The sequence below is a fragment of the Manis pentadactyla genome, chromosome 2 (genome assembly GCF_030020395.1).
Source record: "Manis pentadactyla isolate mManPen7 chromosome 2, mManPen7.hap1, whole genome shotgun sequence".
In the NCBI taxonomy this organism is placed as follows: domain Eukaryota; kingdom Metazoa; phylum Chordata; class Mammalia; order Pholidota; family Manidae; genus Manis; species Manis pentadactyla.
Window position 1 is genome coordinate 96,828,613 of NC_080020.1, and position 16,912 is coordinate 96,845,524.

At 35.4% G+C, this 16,912-nt stretch overlaps 1 protein-coding gene across 15 annotated transcripts in view; it reads left to right on the top strand.

Moving 5' to 3' along the window:
- PDE4D (phosphodiesterase 4D) overlaps positions 1-16,912 on the top strand; it is a 729,058-nt gene that overhangs the window by 501,521 nt on the left and 210,625 nt on the right. The window lies entirely within an intron of this gene.

The following is a 16,912-nucleotide window of genomic DNA, read 5'->3' on the forward strand; positions in this document are numbered from 1 at the left end:
AACGGTACTTTACTCATTCTCAGAACCTATAGTTCTTTGTTGCCATTTCATTAACAGTTATAAAATAATAATACTCTATTCTCTCTAGGAATGACTAAACTGCAATGATTTTCATTCAGATACTGAGTTATTCAACTCCCATTGTATAGCTCTTCTTGTTTGAAGCACTGAAGGAGATATAAGAAAACTGTAAGATGAAGTACTTGATAACAAATAATTAATAATCTTGTGGAGTGACAGGTCTCAGGTCAGGTAACGAGTGGGAAAGACAGTATTTAAGTCCTGATTTGTGTCCTTGCGGGTTACAGATAAAAGCATCTCACCACCTACCTTTAATCAGGCTGAGGTTTATACCATCTTTCAAAAAATATTCAATCTACGCTCTTTTCTCTCCTTTTTTTGTCATTGAAACTTCTTCAATAAGTTATCTCCCCATGCTTCCACCCCCATCCCAAAGATATACATCTGTGTTCTACATTGCCTTCCCATGTTGTATTGCCCTAATGTTCTGAAATCTGTTTTCCATTCATAATTCATTGTTGAAAATCCATTAATTCAAGTAATATTTATGAGTTACCTGTAAAGTAGAAGGTATGAACCAGATAGTAGAGGAAACACAAGGTGCATTTCCTCTCCTAACTTTCATCATTGTTAGGTTCTCTCTTCTCTCTTACTCACAGACCTCTCCTTCACCAGTTCCTCTTAACACCTCTTAACATATTTCCCCAAAGTATGGTCCCTGACCATTGGGCTTTGTTTTGGAAAAATATTTTGTTTATGAGTTCAACTTTCATCAGATGACTTAGTGTTCAGTATCTTTGGCTCTGAAACCTCAGTTGAGCTCTACATCTCTAGCACTTAAATGCTTTCTGGAAATTTGTACTTTCTTACTCACTCATACTTCACAGCTATTAATTAGTACATGTTCATTATTACTAAGTGAACTCCAGATCTATAGCACTTGATTGCCTTCTGGAAATTTATACTTTCTTGTTCAACTGTTAACCTCACCCTCATTCATTAAATTAGTACATATTCATCATTAATTCATTGTATCAATGGTATCCACTCTTCTTTACCCCAAAAACAACTTCCTTTTCCCAAATGGCCCTATTTCTATGTTATTTTTATACCATCTTTTCAACTTTGAAATTCAAGACATTCATTTATTCATTCACACATAAAGAAAACACTAAGCAGATGTGGTATATTGAAAGCTCCCAATCCACAGATAGGAGAGATTTAACATCATAGATCATTATAATAAAATGTGGTGAGCACCATCCTTGAGGCATATACAAAACTGTAGGAGCAGAAAAAAGAGAAGGACAGTTTTCCAGACAGGGAAAGCCAGGCTAAGAGGGCAACATTTACATGATTGGAGGCATGGGAAATTATGGCTCAATTAAGGAATAACAGTCTAGTTGGTGTGAGCAAAGAAATGTGGCAGGAGAAAAAGAAGATTCAGTACAGTCCGTGGGACCTGAGAACCATGAGGATTTTGGCATGATTATATTCTTGTTCTTATTGCTTCTGATTGCTCTATTGTTGTATGATTATATACAGTCAAGTGACTCCAGGGAAGTAGATCACGCTGAAATGCATAGAAATGAAGCAGGCTAAATATGATGGACACCCATGTCATGGTATGGAGGTGGCATAAAGAGGTCGGTCCAGATGCAAAAGGCAAGAGGCTTACAGAATGGTGTGTTTTGGGAGGTTATGAGGGGACAGCCACTGGGGAAGGAGAATTCAAGAGAAGGCCTTGTTCAGTTTTGACCCTGACCAAGTAAATGGCGATGTTCACTTGAGGAACACAAGGTAGAGAGTGGACAGCATGATGCAGGTAATGGGTGATGAGTCTGGCATTTACATGCTGAAGGGTGAACTTGAGGCCAACCGGTAACAGTTAAAGGACAAGGACAGAGAGCAGACACAGGAGTCCAGAAGGTGAGGATAAACAGAAGAACCAGTTACCTTCTGTAATTACTAGGTTTTGGATGACAACTGAGTGAAGCATCTTTGTGAGGTAACAGAATTAGAAGCTCCGAGGGTTGAGGAGTGAATTGGAAACGGAGACACCAGCAAGTGATGGCATCTTTTTAAAAAGCTGGTAATTTTAAAGGGGAGAGAGAACTAAAGCTGCTTGAGGAAGAATTAGTTCAAGGGACATTTTCTTTGAACTCAGGACACTTGAGCTGAAGGAAGAGGGTGTTAAGTATAGAGTTGCAGCTGCTGACAAAAATATGGTCATGAGCTCAAAGGGGCTAACCTTGGAAAAGCACAGACAGGTACTGTGTTCTTCAGAACAATGAAGAAAAAACAGGTGAAAAGGGGAAATATAAATTTGGATATGGAGGAGTAAAATGTTTAGATAATTCATGGCTAGCAATCTCTATTTTTTAACCGAAGCTGAAAGTATAGCCATCAGCAACTAAAGGAGAGAGGGATAGGGCAGCTTGAGATCATGGGGAGCCACTATGCAGCTCAAAAGAGAGAACAGAACAGGGGTGAGTGGAAAAATGCTTCAAAGCCCCATAGATAATATTAAGTCATGTTGAATGGATACATGCCCAAGTTGAAAGCCATCTCCTCCAACTTCAACAAAAGTGAGACAACTTTGCTTTAGGTAGAGGCCAGGGACAAACTCAGCGTGTTAGTGGGCTCTATTTCACAAAGTTATTCTATTTTCTAAAGTATAGTAAATTTATTTTCAGTTACCAGTGTGTAGATTGTTTCTTTCGTGTCCCCTACTCTAACTAGTAAAGATTCAATATAGGCATGAATTTTATGAAAAGCCTGTGTCATATTTAATTAGTGCTTTTCTTTCCAAAGCAAACTTGCAAGGATGACTTCATTTTTCCCTGGACCATTCAAGAGTTTCTTTATTTGATCAGATTCGCATAGGAATAACAAATTTAATCAGACCATGATGTAGCTGTATATATTATTGAAAAATAAAGTCTTGACCTGTTCAGCTTTTGCATTCTCCCCGGATATTTACACTGGAGCAATAAGGTTTTCCTTTGACACTGACTGACTCCTGGAAAGCACTCTTTATAACTGGAAGGTGAAGTTTCTTCGTGAAGCAAGGTGAATAGAATAAATGATTTGTTTCAGTCTTCAATCTGATACTACATATATCTTCCACACTTTAAGAGTTATGTCTTCTCATTTGACTTGACATGTGGCCCACATGTAAACACCATTTTCTTATCTTACCTGGTTCATGATAATGCTGGGAAGATTGTGTCCACAATTCAGTGTCTATAATTCAACTGTACTTCATAGAAAATGATATCATCATGTATTCTAACTGCTTTTGATAATTTTATATTTATTGCCCTGTAGCTTTCCTTTTGAGAAAATCCCTTAGAAATTTCAATATAAACAGTATCAGTGAAAATTTGTGATGATCTGTTTGAATGAAATAAGTGCTCCTTAAGTTGAAATATGATTGTTTAATTTATTGAGAAAGTAAGAAGAAAATAATTACTTCTTAATTGGATGTCATTGTATCTTCTATAAATAGATACTAATTAAACAGCTGGGGGATAAAGAGAAAATAAGACTAATAATGGTGGTTATAATATAGCATACATTGCATGTATGTCCCTTTTCCAAGTATTTTCACCCCTGCTTTCTCATTTGATACCTTTCATAATCCTATGGACATGGACATTGTTATGTTATTTTACAGAGGAGAGACCCAAGGTTCTGAGAGCTGAACCTTAATTTTTAAAAACACAACAAACATTTTCATCATTTCTCAGGGAATGTAATTTTGATAATGCCATTATAAGCAAAGTACTCTAAACTACTGCAGCAAGAACTGCTGAGAAACAGAAGTCCTTGTTGGCCAAATTCATTTGACCAGGTGAATTATGTGGCACAACGAAAATTTGGTTTTCAGTTATATTTTAAGAACAAAATAAGATAAAAGCTCAAATTGGTCAAAGAAGTAATAAAATAAATATGTGATGACTCTTGGAAAATATATGCAACTCCTATAGGAGTAGGTTAAACTCAGCGTATAAAGAAATTATTTGATATAAGGTAGAAGAGAAGTTCCTGGCAGCTTCTGCTCAGAAAGTGCCACGTAGTTCTTTAAATATGTCTCCAGTAACTACTTAATTCTTAAGAACAACAAAAAAAGAGAAAAAAATTTAAATATTAGCATGCATACAGAAAAGAAATAAATACATGAAAAGTAAATTTGAACTACAATGAATAGTAAAAAGTATTTTATGATGGTATAAATGGCTAGATCACAGAAAGTTTCCCTATTACTGTCATGAAGAAACATGAAGAATATTACAGAATAAATGGGTAATTACATAAAATATATGTAGCTTTTTCCCCCTTAAAGTTCTTCAAAATGTATTTAACATTATTTTAATTTGTAAATAAGCAGTTGCTTCTACTGTTGCACTTTATCCAGTGATACATTGTTTGTATTTGCAAATACACAGATATGATACACTATGAAGAATTACAGGCAAATTATCAGTGACAAGACTAATAGAATTTAGGAATTAAATCTGTCAGTTTATTGAATGCAAGCTGCCTGTCAAAACACTTCAGTCAAAAAAATTTTCAGTTCACCTGGATAGTGGACCCTGTATTTCCCATCTTCTGCTGCATAAACATTAACATACAGGATCCAAAGTCCATCCAAGTAGCTCTTTACTCTTACTTACATATTTATATATATATATATGGGATGTGGGGGAAGGGCATGGAAGGCGCAGTGAGGACGAGGTGAGTGGAATCAATGTCCTATAAAAAACTGGGGCACACTTGGCAATCTGGCAAACAGAAGTACAGGTTCCTCACTGGCCAGGACATTGGATGTCCAGGTAGGCTTTCTCCTGGCTAATGGGTAACATGCCCCACCCACCACCTCAGATTGCTGCCTGTAGCAGTTTGCAAGCCCCTGTCTGCCACTGGAGCCTCTAATACGAGTTTGCAGTCAAAGGCGCTCCTCACCATTTCTTGTGACCACTGAATAGAGGTTATGTTGCCTGTAGTCCCACGTGTGAAAAAGGACGTTGCTAATATCACAGCTTACAGTATCTTGCTTGGTCTTCCTAGGGTATCTCTGAAAAGAAAAGTTAATGTTGCACAACAAAAGTTCTCCTGCTCCATGGATCTACTTGAAAAGTTTGTAGCCAACCTAGATAGATTTTAGGTCTTATTACACTAATGAGCATCTATCTTTCTCCTTTCTAACCTTGGTTTGCCACGTAAAAGTCCTCTAACATTATCTAAACACAGAAAAGTGTCATGGACAAATAATTCCTTCCCTAATTCTTGAGCTTTCCTGACTGAGGAGGTGTCCTCACCCCTCACTCACTGGTGTAACAGTAAGGAGACCGGGACGAGGGTTCCCAAAACATGAGTGCAGGTACCCTAGGTATCACGGGGGAGTCACATGGTTGCCAGGGGTATTTTAAGTTTTCAAAGGAAACACAGAAATATCTGTCAGTCACCTTGTGTCATAATAGCTTGAAATAGTTCCCAGTTTCAACTTTAGATCATTACTTTGCTTTCTATGACATCATATCTTCGCAAAACTGGGTTTTTGATGATTGTTGTGATAAAAAGCATGTACTGCACAAAAATCAGCAATCAGCATGGAATAGAAAATGAGGGAGAAAGGGAACGTTGTCCAATCTATTCTAAAGTGAGAAGTTGTGTGGTGTACAGAGGTGCTCAATTGTTGGGACAAAACCTTATTAAATAGTTTGGACCTAATTACTTAATAATTGGAACTTTTAGTTATTTCTTTTGGCTAATGGCATGCTGTAAAAAATATAAAATAACTGAGATGCTAAGAGGGTCATGAGTTGAGAAGTCTGAGAACCTCTGGATTGGGGTGTTTATTCATGTCCTTAGGATTGGAGGTAAATCAAATCTGTATGTGAAGATAAGAGAAAGAAAAATAGCCCAACAGATTCAAAGCCATGAACTTCTTGATGAATTCTAGAGTAGAGAATTTATCCTATTCTTAATTCTGTTGGGACCCCAGGTAGACAAAATATTTTATTGTCAACGGTGATATATTTTGGTAATGAGCCAGATAAACCAGGCTTTTTCTCCATTCCCTTTGGGTTGGCCACTGTTACTGTTATTATTATGGCATATTGAGGTAGACACTACCACTAGCCATTAAATCCCAAGATTTATATTGGCAGAGTGTTTTAAGGTCATCAGCTACTAGAATACTGTTTTGCTACCTTTTCTTTTCTAAAATTTCACTTCTTTGCCAAGTCGCCAAGGTCATTTTATTTCTGACTCAATCAGGAATTCCATGAATGGTAAAATAATGCCTATAAATTAAACATGCTTCTCAATCTGCATTAAGGAATTAAAATTACCAGTTTAATATACATTTTATATTTCTAATCTCATTCTAAAAAATAACAAAAAGGAAGTCCTAATATTCTGGCATTTGAGTGGTCATGTTTGTTAATGTGATAGGATAGAAGCAAAGAGTTAATTTTCAGACATTACTATAGCAAGATGGTGTCAACATGTTTGGGTATCATTACACTGTTCTCCAGTCTTATAAAATGACAAATTTATTATGTTATGTGTTAAATATCCCAGGGGTATTTTAAGTTTTCAAAGGAAACACAGAAATATCAATTATCAATACCAAAGTAATAGATATATCCTGAGGTCTTAGGGAACATGGAGAGATAAATACTAGTCATGAAAAGTTCTTAAAACAGAAGGAAAAAGAAATGGAGATTGACCCAACATATTAATAATTCCTTATTTCTTTAATTTGCCCTAATATTTAGCATATTACTTTTTTTTTTAAATTTCCTTCATACCAAGTATACTCCTCAGTCTTCAGGCTCTAGTTTTAATTATGAAAAAAGCAAACAAACTAACAAAAAGCAGAAAAACAGTCATGTGAGTGTTCCTTAACTCCCACACCTAAGAGAAAAAAGCAGTGTGAAAGTGAACTATTCAAACTTGTAAATGTTGGATTAAGCAGTCACGCTTTTACTTTGGAAACAGTACTTAATGAAGGTTACCATCTACTTTTTTTTAAAAAGTGAAGAGTAGCTTAATAATAAAAGTGACCACAATTCTTAATAATAAAAGTGATGACACCACGATCCTATGGGACATCAGATACCTGCTAGAGTGCCAGCTTGAATCAACCTTGGTCAAGAAGAGCTGGCTTATTTTTTCAGATATACAAAGAACACAGTCTCTAAGAGCAATTTATGAGTATAACAAAGTAAAACTAACTATTATAAAAGTATAATAAAGTAATTAGGATGTTTTGAAAACCATCTGCAATGAAAAAACTAGCACAGTGACCTACCTGTATCTTACTCTCAGTGCAGTGCAGCCCTAGATGAATGAAGTAAGTTGAAAATTACTGGCTCTTCCCACCTCTTGACTTGTGAGGGGCAACATGGCCTTTACAGAAGGGGTTCTAGCTCTACCAGTTGTGGCTCCTGTACCCAGTAGCTCTCACTTGCTTTCTTTCCCCAACGCTCTTTTTTCTGTATATTAAAGAAGATGAAAATCAAAACCATACTGTGGTGTATTAAAACATGAAAATTTTCTGAACTTTAAATCTTAACAGTGCATGGTGGGAAAGGGGCAGATGGTGAGAGACTGGGAGAAAGAAGAAAATTGATTTTTTTTTGTAATCCAGGTAGTAAATATTTTAGTTTTTGTGGGCAGTATACTCTCTCACAACTTGTTAACTCTGCATAGTAGTGTGAAAGCAGCCATAGACCTGGGCAACTAAAATGGTGTAGCTATGTTCTAAAAATCTGTATTCTCAAAAACAGGCACATGTGGCCTGGGGACCATAGTTCGTCTATCCTTGATTTACCACCAATGTATGCAAATTGTCAGGCAAGCAGTTCACACTTGATAAAATTTGAAAGATACAGTGTGGATAGGACTTTTGAACACATAGATACAAATACATCTATTTTAACTGGGAGGAATTGTTTTGTAACTAAATAATAAAGTCTGACTTTTAGAACTGAAAGTGACCTTGGAAATATCTAAGTTTCAACTAATTTTACAGATGAGGAAACTGAAGCCAAAAGCATTCAAATGACAGGTACTGTTACATAGCCTTTTTTAAAAAGGAAGAGCACACTTCAAAAAATCTTATATAAATAATAAAAAAAAAGACAAAAAATGATCTCTCTAGGTGCAGTGATAAAAACAAGAGAACCATGTTGTCATGGGATTTTATTGTGATAAAGACAAACAAAAATTTATTGTGTTTTTTTAATTACTCTACCACAATTTTCCATAAATTTCATTATGTAGAGAAATGATGTTTTCTAACAAAAATAGTGTTTCCATCTATTTTCATTGTGAGTAAAATTGTCAGGCACTATAGATAGACAACAAAGCTCGGTTTTATCCAAGTAAGGTAGAATCTGCTAATACTGATCCCGCATCTCCCATTACATGACTTTGGTTATCAGACACATAAGTCATTCTATCTTTCATGAGTTTGCCCTGCTCTTTCTCTAAAGGGGGGAACTGAATATAAAATGGAAAGATTATGTAGATAATCTATGTCTATACACATTAATGGAAAGGGTTTATATTTCTACTCAATGGGTATTAAGAAAAGCAAGAACGTCAGTAATAGATAAAATGTTGAGAGAATTTTAAGGATAGATACACACAAAAACAATGTTATTGCATTAGTGTTGTGTGGTATTTTAGGAAAAAACAGGCAACTCTAATAAATGGTTATTACTAGGAGTGAAATAAAGCATAGTTCAGTATTGTTAACAATGCATCAACTGATGGATATCAAATATTAGTTTTTCTCCCAAACAACTGTATTTTACAGATTATTATTTAAACACTTCATGTTAGAATGTTCATAGAGCATGGAAAGACAGGCAGACCAATTAATTAAGATAAAGTGAATGCATTAAGTAGAAAACAAGCAAATATGAAGACAAGGTAAAGAATATGTGTCAACTTACATAAACTTATTTATCTGAAAGAGAAGTAACTGAGGATAAAGCATGATGATTTGGTAAAAAAAAAAAAAAAAAAACAAGACCTACTTGTCAGTCAAGATGAAAAGCTATTAGCCAAACACTTAATCTTCCTATTCTTCAATTTTCTAGTTCCTGAAATGAAGGTTTGGACTAAATATTCTATGTAAGTTCACTAGAGGTCTATATTTTTTAATGTGTTTGCTTAAATGCTTCACATTTTCTAAATCATCCAACTAAATTAAACGTTTTATGAAATTCTTGGTTATATGAAATCATGGAATGAGTAGATATGAAGCCATTGACCATTCCACATTTATCTTTCATGAAAAATTTTAACTGTAGTAAAATTCAGTACGAATCCTTGTATCACAAACTGAATGACAACTTCAACATATTTTTTAAAAATATTTGTATATTTGTAAGGCACTTAATTTTTTTACTATTATATTTTACTGAATCATAGTTCATATACAATATTGTATTGGTTTCAAGTACGACATAGTGATTTGACAGTTAACTAATTATTAAATGCTCACCCCAACTAATGAGTTACTATCAACATGGAATGATGCTACAGAACTATTGACTATGTGCTCTATGCTGTGCTTTCATCCCTGTGACTAATCTGTATTATTATTGAGTTTTTGTGCCTTTTTACTCCCATCACCTATTCACCCACCCACCCCTACTCCTCCCCATGGTAACCACCAGTCCTTTCTCAGTGTCTATGAGTCCATTTCTATTTTGTTTGTTATGTTTTGTTTTGTTTTTTAGATGCCAAATAAGTGAAATTATATGGTTTTTGTCTTTCTCTGCCTGGTTTATTTCACTGAGCATAATACACTCCAGGTCCATCATGTTGTTGCAAATGGCAAGGTTTCTTTCCTTTTTATGGCTGAACAGTGCTCCATTGTGTATATGTACCACATCTTCTTTATCCATTCATCTACTGATGGGCACTTTGGTTGCTTCCACATCTTGGCTATTGTAAATAATGTGGCAATAAACATAGGGGTGCATGTCTTTTCATATCAGTGATTTTGTTTTCTTTGAGTATACGCCTAGAAGTAGTACTACTGGGTCTTGTTATATTTCTGTTTTTAGCTTTTGAGGAATCTTCATGCTGCTTTTCACAGTGGCTGTACCAATTTACTTTCCCATCAATGGTGTAGGAGGGCTCCCTTTTCTCCACATTGTTGCTGACACTTGTTATTTCTTGTCTTTTGGGCAACTGGCCATTCTAGCTGGTATGAGGTAATATCTCATTGTGGTTTTGATTTGCATTTCCCTGATGATTAGGTATGTGGATCATCTTTTTATTTGCCTGTTTGCCATCTATATGTCTTCTCTAGAAAAAAATCTATTCAGGTCCTCTGCCCATTTTTAATTGGGTTATTTATGTTTTGGTTGTTGAGTCATATGATTTCTTTATATATTTTGGATATGTTAGCCTCTTACCAGATATATCATTTGCAAATATATTCTCCTTTAGAGTAGGCTGTTTTGTTTGTTTTGTTAATGGTTTCCTTTGCTGTGCAGAAGCTTTTTAGTTTGATGTAATCCCACTTGTTTGCTTTTGCTTTTGTTTCCCTTGCCCATGGAGATGTAGCTAGAAAAAACTTACCTATGCTGATGTTCAAGAGATTCCTGCCTATGTTTTCTTCTATGAGTTTTATGGTTTCAAGTCTTCTATTTAGGTCTTTAACCCATTTAGAGGTTACTTTTGTGTATAGTGTTAGATAGTGATCTAGTTTCATTCTCTTAACATGTAGCTGTCTAGTTTTCCTAACATCATTTATTGAAGAGACTGTCTTTTCCCCAGTGTATATTCATGGCTCCTTTGTCATGTATTAATTGACCATATAGGCATGGGTTTATTTCTTGGCTTTCTCTTCTGTTCTACTGATCTGTGTGTCTATTCTTATGCTGGTACCATACTATTTTAATCACTGTAGCTTTGCAGCATAACTTGAAATCAGGGTGTGTGATACCAGCAGCTTTGTTCTTCTTTCTCAAGATTACTTGACTGTTCAGAGTCATTTTGGTTCAACATAAATTTTAGAATTCTTTGCTCTAGTTCATTGAAAAATGCCACTGGTATTTTTAGGGGGATTGCATTGAAAATGTAAATTGCTTTGGTCATGCTGGCCATTTTCACAGTATTAATTCTTCCTATCCATGACCATGAGATAGCTTTCTGTTTATTTGTGTCTATTTCAATTTCTTTCATCAGTGTCTTACAGTTTTCAGAATATAGGTATTTCACCCCCTTGGTTAGTTTTATTCCTACGTATTTTATTCTTTTTGATGTAATTGTAAATGGAATTTCTTTCTTGATTTCTGTTTCTGCTGGTTTGTTATTAGTATATAGGAATACAGCATTTCTGTGTATTGATTTTGTATCCTGAGAAAGTTGATTTCTAATGGAGGAAACTGTGTCTTACCACATTCTAAGTAAAGGAGGTATTAATTGGATGACAGTGCCATGCTTTTACTCATTCAGCAAATGTTGATAGCACCTATTCATTCCAGGGTATTGTTTGGATACTATAGACCCATGAAAAAAAAAGAAACATTTTGTTTGGAGCATTCATTCCTGCCATTAAAAAAAAAAAACTCTAAATAGAAATGGAGATTGACCCAGTCAATATTAAGATTCCTATATATCCCTGGTTTCACATACACATTGATTACTTTATTTTGCTTGTCAGTCTTAGATCCTCAGTGAATTGTTCTCCATGTCTTACTACTTTCTGAGTCATATAAGGAAGAAATAATCACACTGCTAAAACATTTATATGATGTGTTTATGGAGATAACATGTACTAGGAAGTAAATCATTCTCACTAATTCTTTGCAATATGAAATATTTAAAGCTGTGTGATTACAAATATGGAGAAAGAAATCCTTTAGCCAGACCCATGGTTTTCCTTAAGAAAAAAATCAAGTGAGGAACACTGAATACAGGTCTTTGCTATGAGGTTCTTGGCCTTCAGTGTTGTGGTTCAGGTGAGGCTGGCTGAAGAAATATCCCGTTATTCCATCTGCCTGTTGTAGTTTCTCTGAGGCTTTGTGTCAGCTTTCTATTAATTGTCATGAGACTTCAGGGCTTTTCTTAAACTTGGATGAAGAAAAAATTGGAGGCATTGACTAATGGAGAGTTCTGTGTAGACATATGTGAGGTATCAATTCCTACAACCTCTCAGTGGAAGCAGACAACTTGAAAGCACAATGAGAAAGAACAGCAGCTTGCACCTTTGCAAATATGGGAGGCTACACTGTGACAGGAAATCATTTAAGCAATTCATTGGATGCCATTGTCTTTTAGTAAATGTTATGAATGATCCCAAGGCGAAGACCTTATAGTTCATTGTTTCACTTCCAAGGAGAACAAAGCTGTCTGCTGATCTCATGTTTCCATGTCTCAATATCCATTCCTCCTTTGTGACTTAGAGAACTTCAACCTGAATTTTTCTCTCCACCAGGGCCAATTTTGTTTGTCTGGCTGGTTATTTTTTGTTTCTCTGCTTTTTTGTTTTTTGCCAGAAAAATCAGAAACTTAAGCACTATGATTTATGTGTTATCTTAAAGTTTACCTATGGAGGTTTTTTTAAGTGCCAAAAATTAAAATTCACCCAATCATTGTCATTTTCAATTACGAAAGCATTTTTTACAGAAGCTAAAAAGAAGGCAGTTGGTAAAAAGAACTCTTTCACATTAAATGATGGAGTTAATTTCATGTGTCAGCAGCATAATTTTTTGCTTATTTTTGTCTTTTTGTGTACATCTTTCTCTTCAATACCCTGAGTTTTGCATCATTACTCCACCAAGTATAAAGATTAGGTAAAATCTCTAAGACATTTCACTATTTTTGGTGTTTTCTTGTGTTTGTTTTACATTTGTTTAAAGGTAGTCTATCTTGTATTATTTCTCCAGGAAAGGAACTTGATAATTCCCAGTTTGTCTATAATCCAGCCCTCCAACACAGGAGCACTTTGAAAGTGATAAAACTATGTTTCAAAGAGTTATGAGCAAACCTTCGCAGTCACCAACCAGTTCAAGTTCAGGATATTTAAAAGGCCTACCATGTTGGGGCTCAGTTTCAGTAGGCTCTTGCAGAGTGAAGTGCATACCTTCAGCTTTTTGATAAGTATTTGGTACACGCTTAGGAGTATGTAGATAGGAATATGTTCTTAAAATTGCCTGCCAAATGTATAGTCTGTATAATTGATGTAAAATTCTCCCATAAAGTTTAGTACTCAATCCTCAGAACAATCATATAAGGAAACTAGGGAAAATATCATTAGCTTGATTTTAGAAATCACAAAATTCTGCTTAGAAGTGTTCTGTCTTGCCCACACACATACCGTGAATTAGAATCCAGGTCTTTTAACCCTGTACATAGTGTTTTATAGCTGCTGCTAGATACTTCCTTTGTTATTTTCTGACAGTACAGTAGCCTCTAGATGAGAATGTAATACATAACTAAAGCAATTAAACTAAAATCTTTATTTCCCCTTAAGGGACAGAGAATCTTAATGGGCATCTAGGCAAATTTTTTGACCCAAGGTCTTAGCCAAGTAGTCAGGAATTCTTGTTATGTTAATATATCATTGCTCTTTTCCTTCAAGCTTAAAGTAGGTGCTTTTTTTTCTCCAATGATAAAAAACATTGTCTTCCCTGGGTAGACTTATAACTGAGATTTTGTAAAGATTGCTCAAGAGCAGGGCTGATAGCCTGTCTGACGACCATTAGCCACATGTGACTTTCTCTTAATTTAAATTAAAATTAAATATGAATAAAATTCAGTCCTTCTGTTTCACCAGGCACACTTCAGGCACTAGGTAGCACCACATGCTGGTGGACACTGTATTGGGCAGCACAGATAGAGAATGTTTCCGTCACTGAAGATGTTTCTGTTGGACAGTGCTGTTCCAGAGTCTAGAATGTGTACTCTACATGGCCTCAGAATAGTTTGAATCCATGTGCACATGCAGAAAGCAGCATGACGTGGTAGAAACTAAACAGAAAAAAAAACTAAACAAAAATTTAAAGTCTATGTTTAAATACAGCTACACTGCACATTTCCATGCATTGGGATTTCATAACTCAGTAAGATTTCAAAAACCACCTGGGAGACTAGCCTAGGGTTACTAATGGCTTGCTTTAGCAGGTAAGGGAAAAAAATTTACGGAAAAATTCCCATCAACATACACAATCATTTTATTTTTAAGAGGCATTTTCACTTCTCTCTAAAAAAAAAAAAAGGCATGATCTCAGAATAAAGGAGAGCTTTCCAAAGGAATATGTTTAGCTTTTTCAAAACTTACTTCGTGGTACATGTTTACTGTCACTTTGACAAGAACCAATGAATATTCTGTTGGGCAAGCACTAGATCTCAGCCTGGCTTTTGGAAACCCCTGAACTCTATCACTTGGCCAAGGGTATGGCCGCCAGTGAGGTATTTAAGGCCTCAGAGCCTAGTTCCTTGTCTTGTTGTGGGAATGTGAGCATCCATTTAATGGATGTCAGAATTAAATTCCAGGTGCTGGTAGAGCATGGTGTCTGGCACATAGTAGGCATGCATAAAACATACTGCTCTCCCTCCTTTATTTGATCACAACTTTCCTTTTAATCTAGGAAAGCTTTTTACTTCATGAAAAAAACTGTTGCATTAGCTACGCATAAATCTTTCCCCTAGGAACCTATCCTGGAGGAAAACCAAGAGGGCCACTGGCATTAAGAACAAGACTGTCAAATAAGATAAACTGTGAAAGAACCTGTTCCTAGAACACAGAGAGGGGGCACTTGGAAAAGCTTGCTGTGTACTCAGCCCTTGCCTGCCTTCTCCCTCCTCAGGAGCCCAGACTCCAAGCTACAGGACAAGAATTTGTCACATCAACACTCCTGGAAAAAATGCCTCATTTTTATTGGCTTTTATTAAACAAGATAAATTTACTTGGTGTGTCTGCACACATGTGCAAAACAGTTTTTAACTTAGTGAAATTGGAAAATGTTTTGATACATAATTTTGAAAAGAGACTGTCTTTTGAGCCATCATATAACTAATAAATTTGAGGGCATTTATTGGCATCACGTACCTTCTCTAAAGAAGCCTGAATTTTTGTTTTATGGCAAATGAAGAAGAGATTACACTTCAGCCTTGAGAGATTTTGCTTATGTTGCATTAACTCCAGTTCCATTTGTTTTATCATCAGTGCAGTACACATGGGCCAAAATAGAGGAATTTTGTTGTAAAGAATTTTTTGGTCAAAATTCAGGCTAGGTCTTAATTCTTAAAATGTGAATAAGTGAGCAAATGATTTAAATTTCAGAAGATTAAATAATTTCCAAGGACACATCCATTTCTAAAGTTATATATTTTTGGCTTTTAATCACTCCATGAGCATGTGATTTTTTAAAGCCTTTACTTTTGAAAACAATTTTAGTTTCACAGCAAAATTAAGAGGAAGGTACAGAGATTTCTCATATGCTTACCGTCCCCCCTGCTCCCACCCCACCCCAAGTTGGTGGTACATTTGTTATAACTGCTGAACCTGCATTGGCACATCATATAATGTTTCTGATCGTGTGTAATATACCTTAAGGTATAGTGGCGGCAGAGCAGGTGGTCTTTAAAGAGTTTTTCCATTGAGTATTATAGGCAAAATAATTTAGTAAATTCACTTGATGCTAATAAGGATGGTGGTGGGTTTTTCCTCCACATACCGTTTTCCCCCCTCATTTGAAATATAGAAAGCAGAAAACCAACACACTTCTGACAAAGGAAACAGAACTCACACAATTTCCCTAGGATTACACATACATGCATGCACATATATTCACACACAAGTGATATAAACCAATATAAATTTACATATAAATACATATAAATGTATATGCACATAAATGCCCTCTTCAGAGGTGTTTGTTGCATATGGCATGCATGTAATCTCTGTACACTCTGAATATGGATGTATGATATGTATCAGCCAGAACTATCACCTGGGTGAGAAGCCAAAACTTATCTTATGTCATTTTATTTATTATTTTATTTCAGGGTAGAAGGATCTGAAAATCAGTAGGTGGGCAGAGTCTGTTTGGTTTTGTAAATCACTGATGTTTTTGTTGTTTTGATTTTTTGTGTGTGTCTATTTATAATTCTTCTACCTGTTGTCTTTATCACACATATCACCTTCATGAAATGGAAAATGTACTAGAAACCAGGCATTGCTTTGGATGTGCTTTTGGTGTTGATAAATGATTAGCAACAGAATTATAGAGTGTTTAAGTGCAGATCCACCTGAATTTGAATGCTGGCCCCATCACTCCATGGGCGTGTGATTTTCTTTTCTTCTTGGGCCTCCCTTTTCCTCTTCAACAAAAAAAAATTTAGTAAGAGATAATCACTGTAAAGTGCTTTGCTTAGTGCTTGGCACATAGTAATAATCTGATAAATGTTAGTTATCATTGTTTTATAATAATTACAATTTTTCGTGATTATTACCATTATTATTCATAATTTCTTTTGTACTCAGATTTTAAAAAATAATTATATTGAACACCCATTTTAAGAAATAAAAAATAATGGTGACATATTACAAGGACAGCCCCCCCCAGTGCTAAAACTAGCAAGACACTGAGTTACTTTGCTGGCCATCAACGAAAGGGAGACTTCAGGACAAGTTACCACTGGAGTCTATTAGAAAATTATTAGTTGAGCGCAAAGAAAAGGATAAAAGTACAGAAAATAGGCTGTTTCATCATAAAGTTAAGAACTTAGATGGCCTCCTTCACCTGTTTTATATTAGCTTATTTTTCTATTAGAATTGAAGAAAAGGCTATAATTTCATTTTTCCTTTTGTGCTAGTTTGGAATATAAATATGCTCTTCAAATG